A 12,800-nucleotide genomic window follows, 5' to 3' on the forward strand; every position below is an offset into this window, starting at 1 on the left:
ACTTTTTATTTTAATTCCAGTTAGTTATCATACATTGTAATATAGTTTCAAGTGTACAATATAGTGATTCAACACTTCCATACAGTTCTCATCGTGACAAGTACACCCCTTAAACCTGATCACCTATTTAACCCATTTCCTCACCCATCTCTCCTCTGGTAACCTTCAGTTTGTTCTTTATAATTAAGAATCTGTTTCTTGGTTCCTCTCTGTCTCTCTCTCTCTCTGTCTCTTTTTCTGTGTCTTTTCCCTTTGCTCGTTTGTTCTGTTTCTTAAATTCCACAGTTAGTGAAATAATATGGTGCTTGTCTTTCTCTGGCTTATTTTGATTAGCATTATACTTTCTAGCTCCATCCATGTCATTATAAATAGCAAGATTTCATTCTTCTTATGGCTGAATAATATTCCATTGTATATATACCACATCTTTATCCATTCATCAATAAATGGAAACTTGAGTTGCTCCCATAATCTGGCTATTATAAATAATGCTGCTATGAAATAGGGGTGCGTGTATACCTTTGAATTAGTGTTTTTGTATTCTTTGGGTAAATACCCAGTAGTGCTATTGCTAGATCATAGGGTAGTTCTATTTTTAACTTTTGGAAGAACCTCCATACAGTTTTCCACATTGGCCTCACCAGTTTGCATTCTGACCAATATGAGGGTTCCTTTTTATCCACATCCTTGCCAACACCTGTTGTTTCTTGTGTTTTTAATTTTAGCTATTCTAATAGGTGTGGAGGGGTATCTCATTATAGTTTTGATTTGCATTTTCCTGTGTATCTTCCATTTCTTAAACATCATGTTCATGTTTTCTTATATCCTTTGAACATATAAATACATATGTTTATAAACATATGTATGTATTCTATATATATACTGTATATCCCTATGTTACGTATATTATATATAACCCCTATATATATTTTATATATATATATACATATATATATATATACACACACACACCATGTATATATGCTGTTTTAATGTACTTTTCTCCTAATTTTATCATCTTTAACATTTCTGTGCCTGTTTTATTAATAAAGATTATTTTTTATTATGGGACATTTTCCTACCTCTTTCATGCCTGACAATTTTAGATTAGATGCTAGACATTTTCAATTTTACATTATTGGTTGAGGGCTTTTCAAAAAATTACTTCTTTAAATATTTTTTAAGTTTGTTCTGGGATACAGTTAAATTAGTTGAAAAGAGTTGGCTTCTTTCAAGGCTCACTTAGAGCTTTGTTAAACTGGGCCCAGAGCAGGATTGGTCTAGGACTAGTTTAGTTTCACTATTAAAGCAATACCTTTCTGATGACTCCACCCAGAGACCCATGTAATAGTAAGTTTTTCCATTCTGGATGGTGAGAACAAGCATTAGTTACACCCCTTTTTTTAGCTATGGAAATTGTTTTGCATACTCTGTACCAATGGTTCTTTCCCCAGACTTGAGTAGTTTATTCACATATGTGCCTAGATCACTACTCAGCCACAGACTCATGTGAACCCTTCTGTAGATCTTAGAGGTCTCTATGAAACTCATCTCTCTCTGGTCTCCACCTCCCCTACCAGCTGCCCTACTTGCCTGCCTGCCACACACAAGTTCTGGATACCTTAGTCTTTGAATTTCCAACCCCTTCTTATCAACTCAGCCAGACTGCTGTGGTCTCTTTGAAATTCCCTTCTCTGAATGGTACACTGGAAATGCTGTCTAGCAGGAGACTCCTTACTTCTTACTCTACAGATTTCATTTCTTAGAATCTTCCTAAATGTCATACAAAGTATGCACTGTTTGATTATTATTAAGGTGAAAGGGCTTGTGGTAAACTTCCTTAAGGTTACAATTTATGAAACATTTATATGTATTTTTATCCTAAATGAATAAATCACTATGCTCTAGATCAGTAAAATATATAATTTTTTCCTGAATTCCCAGAAAGGCTGTCAGTCCATGTAAATAGGTCCCAGCTCTCCCACTGGTATTTGGCAATGTTTTATTTCCTTTTGTATGTAGCTTGATACATGGGTGGTAAATTCTGATTTTTCAGGTATATAGGCATAGAAGTCTTTGCCACTGAGAATGTAAAACTCTTCCTGGAAATTCCGATACAATTTTTAGGAAACTAGTTCTAATGGCCACCATCTTGGCTGTGAGCAGGTTTGAGAAAGCAGTCATGTTCTAAAAGGTTAAGATTCTTGATCTGTCTCAAAGAGCTCTCAAACCCATATGAAGGCGTCATTGCATTCCCAGTTTTAATGTGCTTTAACTACAAACATGGCATACTTTTCATTCGGGAGGATAACACTTAGCCTGGGCAAGAAGATTTATCCAGCATAAGCCCAACCAGCTGCATGGCATGCATGAGTAAGCAGGGGTTCTACAAGTAAAATAAGTGCCTTTGAGAGTATCATATTTTCTTTTCTAAATTTGCAAGTTTTCCCAGAATCAAAGTGTTATTAGAATCCATAAAGGTCATAATTTTAGCATAGACCAAGATACAGCTGTAAGTGCTTGTTCAGGGAACATAGTGCCATTACTGACACACAGCAGTCGTCCAAGTGTGTTAGTTGCTAAAAGAAGACAGATACCTCCATTTTGTGTTACTGATGTGAGAAGGCAGAAAAAATATCAGTCATGTGGGGTTTATAAAGCAAGAACTTCCAGCTTTTCTAAGGTGGGAGGCTCTTGTATAATAGGGGCTTCTCCATCCGTGTTCTGAGATGTATGTTGTTAGATCCAGTGTGGGAAATGTAAGCATTTTGCATATTTTTTGACACCTAAGATGTCAAATGAATGTATTGTTATATTTTTATTATGGTATGGATCACCAATAATAAAAGGTATAGTAATAGCTCTAGGTACAAATGCATAGTTTTCTGTATTTTTAAAACATTGAATATTTTTTGAATATGTATGGCTCAAAAATCAAAACAATACAAAAAAGTATACCCTGAAGATGATTGCTCCCCTCCTAGCCCCCATTCATTTTCACACTTCCCTCTCTCTTCTGTCTTACTAGTTTCTTGTGATATCTTTCCAGTGTTTTTTTTTAATGCAGACACAAGCAAATATAAATATGTATATTTTGGTGACTCATGGGTGGCTCAGTTGGCTGAGTGTCCAACTCTTGATTTCAGCTCAGGTGATGATATCAGGGTCATGGGATTGAGCCCCACGTTGGGCTCCATGCTGGGCATGGAACCTGCTTAAGATTTTCTCTCTCTCTCTCTCTCTCTCTCTCTCTGTCTCTCTCTCTCTCTGTCTCTCTCTCTCTCTCTGCCCCTCTCCACCACTCCCACACTCACTCTTTCCTTAAAATAAAAGAAAGTCTTAAATATGTGTATTTTTATTTCATTCTTTTTAATACAAATATTAGCATAAATGTTGAGTGCTATGAATTTTGCTCTTTTTTTAGTTTATTTTATTTATTTTGAGAGAGAGAGAGAGAGAGAGAGCACAAGCATGTGAGTGGGGGTGGGGCAGAGAGAGAGAGAGAGAGAGAGAGAGAGAAAGAGAGAGAGAGAGAATCCCAAGCTGGCTCTGCACTGTCAGTGAGGAGCCTGATGCAGGGCTCAAATCATGAACCATGAGATCTGACCTGAGCTAAATCAAGAGTCAGAAGCTTAACCTGATTGAGCCACCCAGGCCCCCAAATTTTGCTTTTTATAAACTTAATAATAAAACCTTGAGCTCTTTTCACCTGAGCATTGATATAGTATTGAATAGTATTTCTATGAATGTATCAGTTTCTTTAACCAGTCCCCTTCTGATGGATACTTGGGTTACTCCCAATTGTTTGTTATTATAATAGTGTTAAAATGAAGAATCTTACAGATACTTTATTTGGTATATGTACTATTTTAGTTGCAGGATTAATTCTTTGAAATGTAGCTTAAGTAAAAGGGTAGATGCATTTATAATTTTAACAAATATCAGATTTCTTTCAAGATGGACTGTACAAGTTCTTACTCCTAAGCAGTAGAGTGACTTTCCCTGTAGCTTTGCCACCAGAATGCATTGCCAAATTTGGATAATTGACAATTATTAAATAAGAAATTATATTTTAGTGAGCTTTCAATTTACATTTCTCCATTTATGAGTCAGGTTAAACAATTTTGATATGTATAATAACCATTTGTATTTATTTTTCTGTGAACTCTATTGTTGCCTTTTACCTATTTTCTACAAATTTGTTTACCTTTTTCTTATTTATATTTAAAAAATATATATAGTCAGAGAGATTGGCTCTTGGGATATGAGTTTCAAATGTTGATTTCCAGTGTGTCATTTGTTTGGGGTTTTATCTGTGGTATATATTTGCTAGTTAGTAGTTATTTATTTTAATTTAGTTGTTCTTTATGGCTTGCTAAGTCATAGAAAGGCCTTTCCAAGTCCAGGGTTATAAAAGAATTCTTCCATGTACTTTTATTTTTATGTTTTACATTTCTATATTTGACTCATTTGGAATTTACTCAGGTGTTGAGTTGGAGATATGGATATAATTTTATTCTTTTCTCTATGGCTCCCAATTATCCAAACATTATGTATTAAAAAATCAAACTTTTTTGGCTTTTTGATATCCACTTTTAAGAGATATGAAATCTAAGTGTCAATTGAGTGCTGTTTCCAGACTTTCTGTTCTATTCTTTCAACAGGGTAGAATATGGGAAGTAGGAAGAGATCACTACAAAGTTGTCTGAAACTAAGTTAAATGTATTGCTTGTTAAGGAAGATAGAAAAAATTTTTTAGGCCACAGTCTTTCTGAAAAAAAAAATAACAGCAAATAAACAACAGCAATAACATCAAAAAGCTAGCCTTTCAGAATTTGGGGAAACATGAAAGGTAGGGATTGACTGACTTTCAGAGTGGGATAGGAGCCAGGGCTGTACTGATTGATTGAATGCAGCTTGTGTAAACCAGTTTTGTGGTTACTTATTTACAACTCAGAATATGGGCAAGGAGGAGCCAAATTTGGAATGTAGGGACTCCCTGTTCCATTTTCTATCTACCTATTCATGTCCTGTGCTAATTCAGGCCTATCATTTTATATAACCAGAAGGCCTATTCATGAACATTTTATGAGGGAGACAGTTTCATCCATATGAGCTGTTGAGTATGTCTGGTTTCTGCACAAACCTTGGTGATTTTATTTTCACAATTGCATTTTGACCTTTTATTTCCCCCAATTGGTTCTGGGTGCCATCGGCAGATGAGGTATTGTTTAATCTTTAAGATTTTGCAAGATTCATTTGAAATACAGTTTCTAAAATGTATGCCTTGATTCTGTTAATAGGCAAACTTATTATGAACTTGGAGTAAGTCATGTAAATGTCTCTTGCTGCCAATTATGATGTTAGTCTTTCCACATATGTGTAAGTCTTTACAAATATGTGCTTATCCATCCCCAAAAGATATATATAATCATTAAAATATTTTAATGGAATCAGTACTTATCACTTGAAAAAAACTTAATCTAAATGTCAAAAGAATTCTCTCTAATGGAGAATATGAGTTGCCTGTGCCTTATTGGCTTTTCAACATTGTAGTCCTGACAGATTGAACAAGGGGTTTTCACAGTGTTGAACAACATGGGACCTTTGGAGGCATCTTAGGTTTTATGGCCTTTTGGGTCTGCAAAATTACTCAGTACTCATCCATCTGGGTTTCATCTTTATCAGTTTCATTGCCGTAATTTCTTCTTCTGTTCTATCCTCCCATATGGGTTTATACCTTTAAAATTTTAAATTAAATTTTATTTATCCTTCACTGTTGTTTCAGTAGGATTGTAATTGGGAGTGAAGATAAATACACATATTCAGATATCTTATTCAATTAGAAACCTTCCCATGGCCTTGTAAGAATTATTTTATTCATCTCTCTCTGACTAATTTGGATATTCCCTTGGAGAATACCTATGACCTACTCATTTTGTTTAGTGAGAGCTCTTGCCCATGGTAAGCCATCATAGGTTCTCACTAGATTACTATTTTATTTTATTCTTTATTTTTTTAATGTTTATTTTTTGAGAGAGAGAGAGAGAGAGAGAGAAATAGAGTGTGTGTGAGCAGGGGAGGGGCAGAGAGAGAGGGAGACACAGAATCTGAAGCAGGCTCCAAGCTCTGAGCTGTTAGTATAGAGCCCGACATAGGGCTAGAACCCATGAACTGTGAGATCATGACCTGAGCCAAAGTCTGAAGCTCAACCGACTGAGCCACCTAGGTGCCCCAGTTTTATTTTATTTTTTGAGAAATAGAGAGAGAGTGTGCAAGTGTGGGGAGGGCAGAGAGAGAGGGAGAGACAGAATCCAAAGCAGGCTGTACACCCAACTCACAGGGCTCAATCCCACAACCAGGCCACCCAGGCACCCCAATTACTATTTTAATTAATTTGTACATAGCAAAATACAGATACAGCTGAGATAAGGAACTTTTTAAAGGCTGTATTGATAGAGAATTTTCCATCATACTGTGCTGTGCTCTAATAGAATAGTTTGCATCCGACAGGAGGTGCAAGTTTTTCTATTCAGTTCTCATTATCTATTTTAATCCACTTATTCTCAATATAAGCAACTTTCTTAGATTTGAAATAAGATTAAATCATACCCAGAAAAAAACAGAACATGGCAACAGAGAAAATTGCTGTCATTTTATGTCAAGGAAATAAATCTCATTTCATGATTATACATGGCACTCTACAATAAATTCCCAGCACACACAGTGCCGGTTTTTCCAGAAAAAAAAAAGTGAACTCTCCATTCCAGGAACTACTTTCTACTCAGAAAAAAAATTGTTTATGAAATGTTTAGCTTTTTTTTCCCTCAAAATCATTGAAGCGATGCACTTTCTATATGGAAGTCCAATTCATAGCACTGGACTGTGCATTGGTTTCCAACACAGAGAACAAGAGAAACAGATTAATCATACATAGAGCATTCTTATGTACATGTGTGTTTACATTTATCGTTTACATTTACTGACTTTACATTTAAAGTCCCATTTCACTTTAAGGATAAAAGGGCTGACTATATTTTCATTTTACCACTTAATCCAAAAATGATACTGTGAGTGATACTAGACAAGTAAAAATTTCAGCTGTCAGGAAAATTAAAAGACCTAATGTTGACTCCTGATAAAACCCAAAAGTCAACATTTCTTCCATCCCTCTGTGCTTTTCTTCCTTCCTATTTTTCTTTCCCTTACTCCTTTGAAGGGGTAATAGATAATATATAGTAAAAAAAAAAAAAAATGAAGTACAGAGGTACACAGTAAAAGTCTGTGCCCATCACCAACCTCTTGTTTCTGTCCTCCTAGGCAACCACTGCAGCACGGTCCATTTGTGAATCATTCCAAATATGTTCTATGCTTTACCAGTGTATATGAGCAGATAACTAAATTTTTAATTTTTCTCAAATGTGTGAATATCATAGATACTTTTTGATCGATATTTTTCACTTAATGTACATAGGGGAGCCCATCTTTTAGGGATATTCAGTGTTTAAAAGCTGCGACTACCATTGTATGACTGTAGCTGCAGTTAACATATTTATTCCCTATTGATGAAAGTTTAGATGTTTTTCACTTTTATGTTACTACAAACAATGTGGTAATATATATTCTGGTACATAATTCTTTGTAGACACATAGTATATATCTGTAGAATAAATTCCTAAATATGTACTGGCTGGGCCATAAAGTACATATACTTAATATTTTGATAGAAAATCCAATTTGCCGGTTTATGGTCCCGCTGGCAGTGTATGGATACTCTGGTTCCAACCTCCCCCCGCCACCTCATGTGTTATCAAATTTTAAAATATTTTCTGACCCAATTGAAAATTGAAATCTTTCTTAGTTTTGTTTTGTATTTTTCTTATTATAAAATAAGATTCAGCATCTTTTCACATATTTTTTACTTTCTATGATTTGACTTTTCATAATCTTTGCTTATTTTTCTTTTGGATGGTTGATTTATCCAAATTTATTGTATTAATGGCATTAGTTCTTATCATCTTTTTTGTTGCAGAAACTTTTTCCTGATTTTAATTCATCATTTGAACTTGTTTATGTGAAACTTTTTACTTTTTAGGGGTCAAAATGTATCTTATTTTCATTGCTTCTGGTTTTCATTTGATTGCTGAGAGAAAGACAGAGAATTAAAAATGTTTGTCACATTTTCTTTTAGTACCCACATCTGCCTTGTCTTACATTAAAAAGGATGCTCTCCCTGGAATGTATTTTGGTGTTAGAGTGACATTGAATCCAGTCATCTCAATGTCTGCAAATTACTTTGAATATCCTTTAGTGTTTATATTATAGTATTATGTGTGTTACTTATGTTGAGCTGTAACGCAAGTCATTTTATCAGAAAGCCCGTACTCCTGAGAAGCGACTATAAGCTCTTCTGTTATAACCGGCTCCATCAAGCCTTACTTTTCTCATTAGCATGTTGAATATCAGAAATTTTTTCTTTTTTTTTTTTTTTAAGTTTTTGTGTTGAAAATTGTTACCTCTTTACTAATTTGATGAAAATTAGCAATGGAATACCACTGGTGAAATTAAAGGTATTTCAGATATATGGACGGGTCAAAAGATTTTAGAGACATTAAAACCATGCATGAACGGGGCTTAAGAATCCATTGAAGTTCCACTCTGCACCCTTTGGGATAGAGCTTGAGTCTTAAATCTCTAAGTAGTTCTGAATCCAGCCATTAGTTTAAAAGTGTGGTTGGTTGATGATGCTGATTATCCCTTCTCAGGAATGCTCAGGTCTAGCTCATGTGAATCTTTTATGCAAGGTAGTGGTTAAAGTATCTTGGACATTATTTAACATGCGGTGTGTGTGTGTGTGTGTGTGTGTGTGTGTGTGTGTGTGTGTGTTTGGAAGCTTGCTTTCATTCTGACTAAAGGAATGATTAACTACATCCATCTCCTCAAAGGTTCAGTGGCTACTTTTATATAGTGAAACTTGGGTGCACATACCTCTATTACTTAAGTCAGCTTGCAACAACCTATTTCTTCTTTCTTTCTTTCTTTCTTTCTTTCTTTCTTTCTTTCTTTCTCTCCTTCCTTCCTTCCTTCCTCCCTCCCTCCCGCTTCCTTTTCTTTCTTTCTTTCTTTCTTTCTTTCTTTCTTTCTTTCTTTCTTTCACATCAGTTGACCTTTAATGTCTAAAAGAGGCATGGATGCAGATCATAGATGTGGTGGGGTCAACCTAATCCATTTCTGTTGGTCATTCTTGTGTTATACTCTTAACTCTTAAGTAATCCATATTTCCTCACTGATTTGAAATGCCACATTTATCATATACTAGATTCCCATAGACATTTGGGTCTATTTCTGGATTCTTTATTTGGTTTACTCAATCTATGCTAGAATCAAACTTTTAATTAATTACACCTTATTTTTCAGAATTTTCTTGGCTTGTTTTTTCATGTAAACTAAGAGCCTTGTCTCCCCCTACTCCCACCATAAAAAAATTCCATCTTTATTTAATCTATCTGTCTGGCACTTACATAGTTCTTACTGGATACTAGGCACTGTCATGAACATGTTAAATTTACAAGCTAATTTAAGAAGACACTTTTATAATTTTTACTCTTCTTAACCAAGAATGGGTATGTCTTTCTATTAAAGTTTCTCTTATATTTTTCAGTAAGCTTTATCATTTTCTTCCTGTAAGATTTTATGCAGTTTTAAATTTATTTATTTATTTATTTATTAAAAAAAATTTTTTTTTCAACGTTTATTTATTTTTGGGACAGAGAGAGACAGAGCATGAACGGGGGAGGGGCAGAGAGAGAGGGAGACACAGAATCGGAAACAGGCTCCAGGCTCTGAGCCATCAGCCCAGGGCCCGACGCGGGGCTCAAACTCACAGACTGCGAGATCGTGACCTGGCTGAAGTCAGACACTTAACCGACTGCGCCACCCAGGCGCCCCTTAAATTTATTTTTTTAATTTTAACTGAGGTTTTTTTCCATTCATTATATTTTATAACGAGCTATTTCTTATCTATGAAAAGGCTGGTGATTTTCAGTATTAGTTTTGTAACCACCCAGAATATTAGATTCTCTTATTTCAGTTTCTAGAAATAAGACAATCATCTACAAATAGTAAAATTGCCTTCTCCTTTCCATTGCTCATATCTTGCCTTTCTGGTATCTAAATGCATCAGCTAGCACTTCCAGAACTATATTGAATGTTCTCTCAGTGGATATTCTCACTGCACGATTTTAGGTTGTTTTAAGAATCCCTACTCAAAAAGAAGACTCTTAGATATTTGGAGGGCCTCTCACTACAGTCTGTATAACCTAATTGCATGGTTTAATTTGTTTTTGTTTCATTTTTGAGATTGTAAGGCCAGGACCTAGTTTAGTCCCTGGGACTTCATAGGTGCTTATCAATTATTTATTGTATGATAAATCAGTGAATGAATGAATGAATGGCATAGTTGTCTGAAGAAGGTAAATGCATTGTTTTTTCTTAAAACTTTTTTTTTAATGTTTATTTGTCTTTGAGGGAGAGACAGTGTGTGAGTGGGGGTGGGGTAGAGAAAGAGGGAGTCACAGAATCTGAAGCAGGTTCAAGGCTTTGGGCTGTCAGCACAGAGCCCGACTCGGGGCTTAAAGCCACGAACTGTGAGATCATGACCTGAGCTGAAGTCCAGCGCTTAACGGACTGAGCCACCCAGGTGCCCTGCATTGGTTTTTCTTAAACTTCTCGGTCTACTTTTCTCATTAAGCTTCTTTCTTTTGTTTCACACTTTTTACCCTCAATGTCCATTTATTTTCAAAACTTTTTTGGTTTTCATGCTGTCTAGAATCCTAACTGCCTATTTTCCAACATCCTCTGGAATCTGATTCCACCCTACCTATCCAAACCTAATTCTATCATTTCACCGTATTTGCTTATTTTTCTCCCTAGGTTAATCTCTACCATTCCATACAAACATGCTAGGCTCATTCCCACCTTAAGGGTTCCATTTCTAACTTCCCAATACTTTTTGCATTGCTCTTTGTCTATCCAAACTCTACCCATTCTTCATACTCTAGATGAAGGACTATCCCATAAACATTCCCAGTTCTCTTAGCCTTTCTTCTCCATATTTCAAAACTCCAACGATATTTATGACCAATAATGGACACCTTAATAGATAATTATGTACTATTTTGTGTTGCTGACCATAATTCATGACCATTCATCTTACCACCCAGAGTAAATTATAATCTTTTTGAGGGCAGTGGCCATGACTTAAGCTGTCCAATATAATCCATAGCATCTTGCACAGTGCTTAGCACAGAGGAAACTGAGGGTTGCAAATGCTGGCTATAAATAAATAAAGCCAATAAACTTGATTTATTTGGCCTGAAAATAGCTCTTTTAAAATGAAGTATTAATGCCTTAGGCTGTGCATGTTTACTTCTCATCACAGACTTCTTTGTTGTACTGTAGTTAGGATGGATTTATACTTTTAACTTACCTGGTAGACAAGTCTGTTTATGATATTACAGGGTTTCAGTATGGGTTAGCTGACCATTTCCTATACAAGAGGCAAGGTGAAGTGATAACCAGATGAGCGTAAAACATGGCTGATTTCAGTTTTCAGTCAGGAAATTAGTTCATTTGGGGAATGGGAATATTCTGGCTCTGTTGCTTAAATGTCAGGACAAGAGCACTTCTGTTTTTATAACTGAGTGACAAGAAGAGTTAGCACTTACCCATCTGCTAGGGAGGCTGAGACACTGAGTACTTTTCACTGGACACATTCATACTTTGAACAAAGATAGGGTTATTCATTTAAGAAAGAGGAAATGGATATTGGTTAGGCAATGGCAGTCAGCCATAATATAACTTTTTAAAAGTAGAAGTAATTTAAAAATTCACAGGATTGAGTTTTATATCTTCAGAATCATTAGAATTTTCCCAGTTACTTACTTATAGACAAAAAGTAAAATGTATTGAGTAATGTATACATTTAAAATTTATGTATAAGAATGGGCCCTAGATGGTCAGAAGCAAGATAGGGATGTCCACTCTCACCACTTTAATTTAACATAGTACTGGAGGTCCTAGCCTCAGCAGTCAGACAACAAAAAGAAATAAATGGCATCCAAATCAGCAAGGAAAGAGTCAGACTCTCACTGTTTGCAAATGAGGTGATACTCTGTATAGAAAACCCAAAGACTGCACCAGAAAAGACTAGAGTTGATACATGGATTCAGTAAAGTCACATATAAAATCAATGTAAAGAAATCAGTTACATTTCCATACACCAACAGTGAAGCAGCAGAAAGAAATCAAGGAATCTATCCCATTTATAATTGCACCAAAACCCATAAAATTCCTAGGAATAAACCCAACCAAAGAGGTAAAAGATATGTATTCAGAAAACTATAAAACACTGATGAAGTAACTGAAGATGACACAAAGAAATGGAAAGACATTCCATGCTCATGGATTGGAAGAGCAAATATTGTTAAAATGTCTGTGCTACCCAAAGCAATCTACACATTTAATGCAATCTCCATCAAAATACCTCCAGCATTTTTGACAGATCTAGAATGAACAAACAATCCTATAATTTGTGTGGAACCACAAAAGACCTTGAATACCCAAAGCAGTCTTGAAAAAGAAAAGCAAAGCTGGAGGCATCACAATCCTGGAGTTCAAGTTATATTACAAAGTTGTAGTGATCAAGATGGTATGGTACTGGCACAAAAACAGACACATAGATCTGTAGAACAGAATAGAAAATCCAGAAATGAACCGACAGCTATATGGTCAACTCATCT

At 35.3% G+C, this 12,800-nt stretch overlaps 1 long non-coding RNA gene across 1 annotated transcript in view; it reads left to right on the forward strand.

The window, feature by feature from the left end:
• LOC125161819 (uncharacterized) overlaps window positions 1–12,800 on the forward strand; it is a 78,159-nt gene that overhangs the window by 18,385 nt on the left and 46,974 nt on the right. The gene's annotated exons all lie outside the window — the stretch shown is intronic.

This window comes from Prionailurus viverrinus, chromosome A1, assembly GCF_022837055.1.
Source record: "Prionailurus viverrinus isolate Anna chromosome A1, UM_Priviv_1.0, whole genome shotgun sequence".
Taxonomy (NCBI): Eukaryota; Metazoa; Chordata; class Mammalia; order Carnivora; family Felidae; genus Prionailurus; species Prionailurus viverrinus.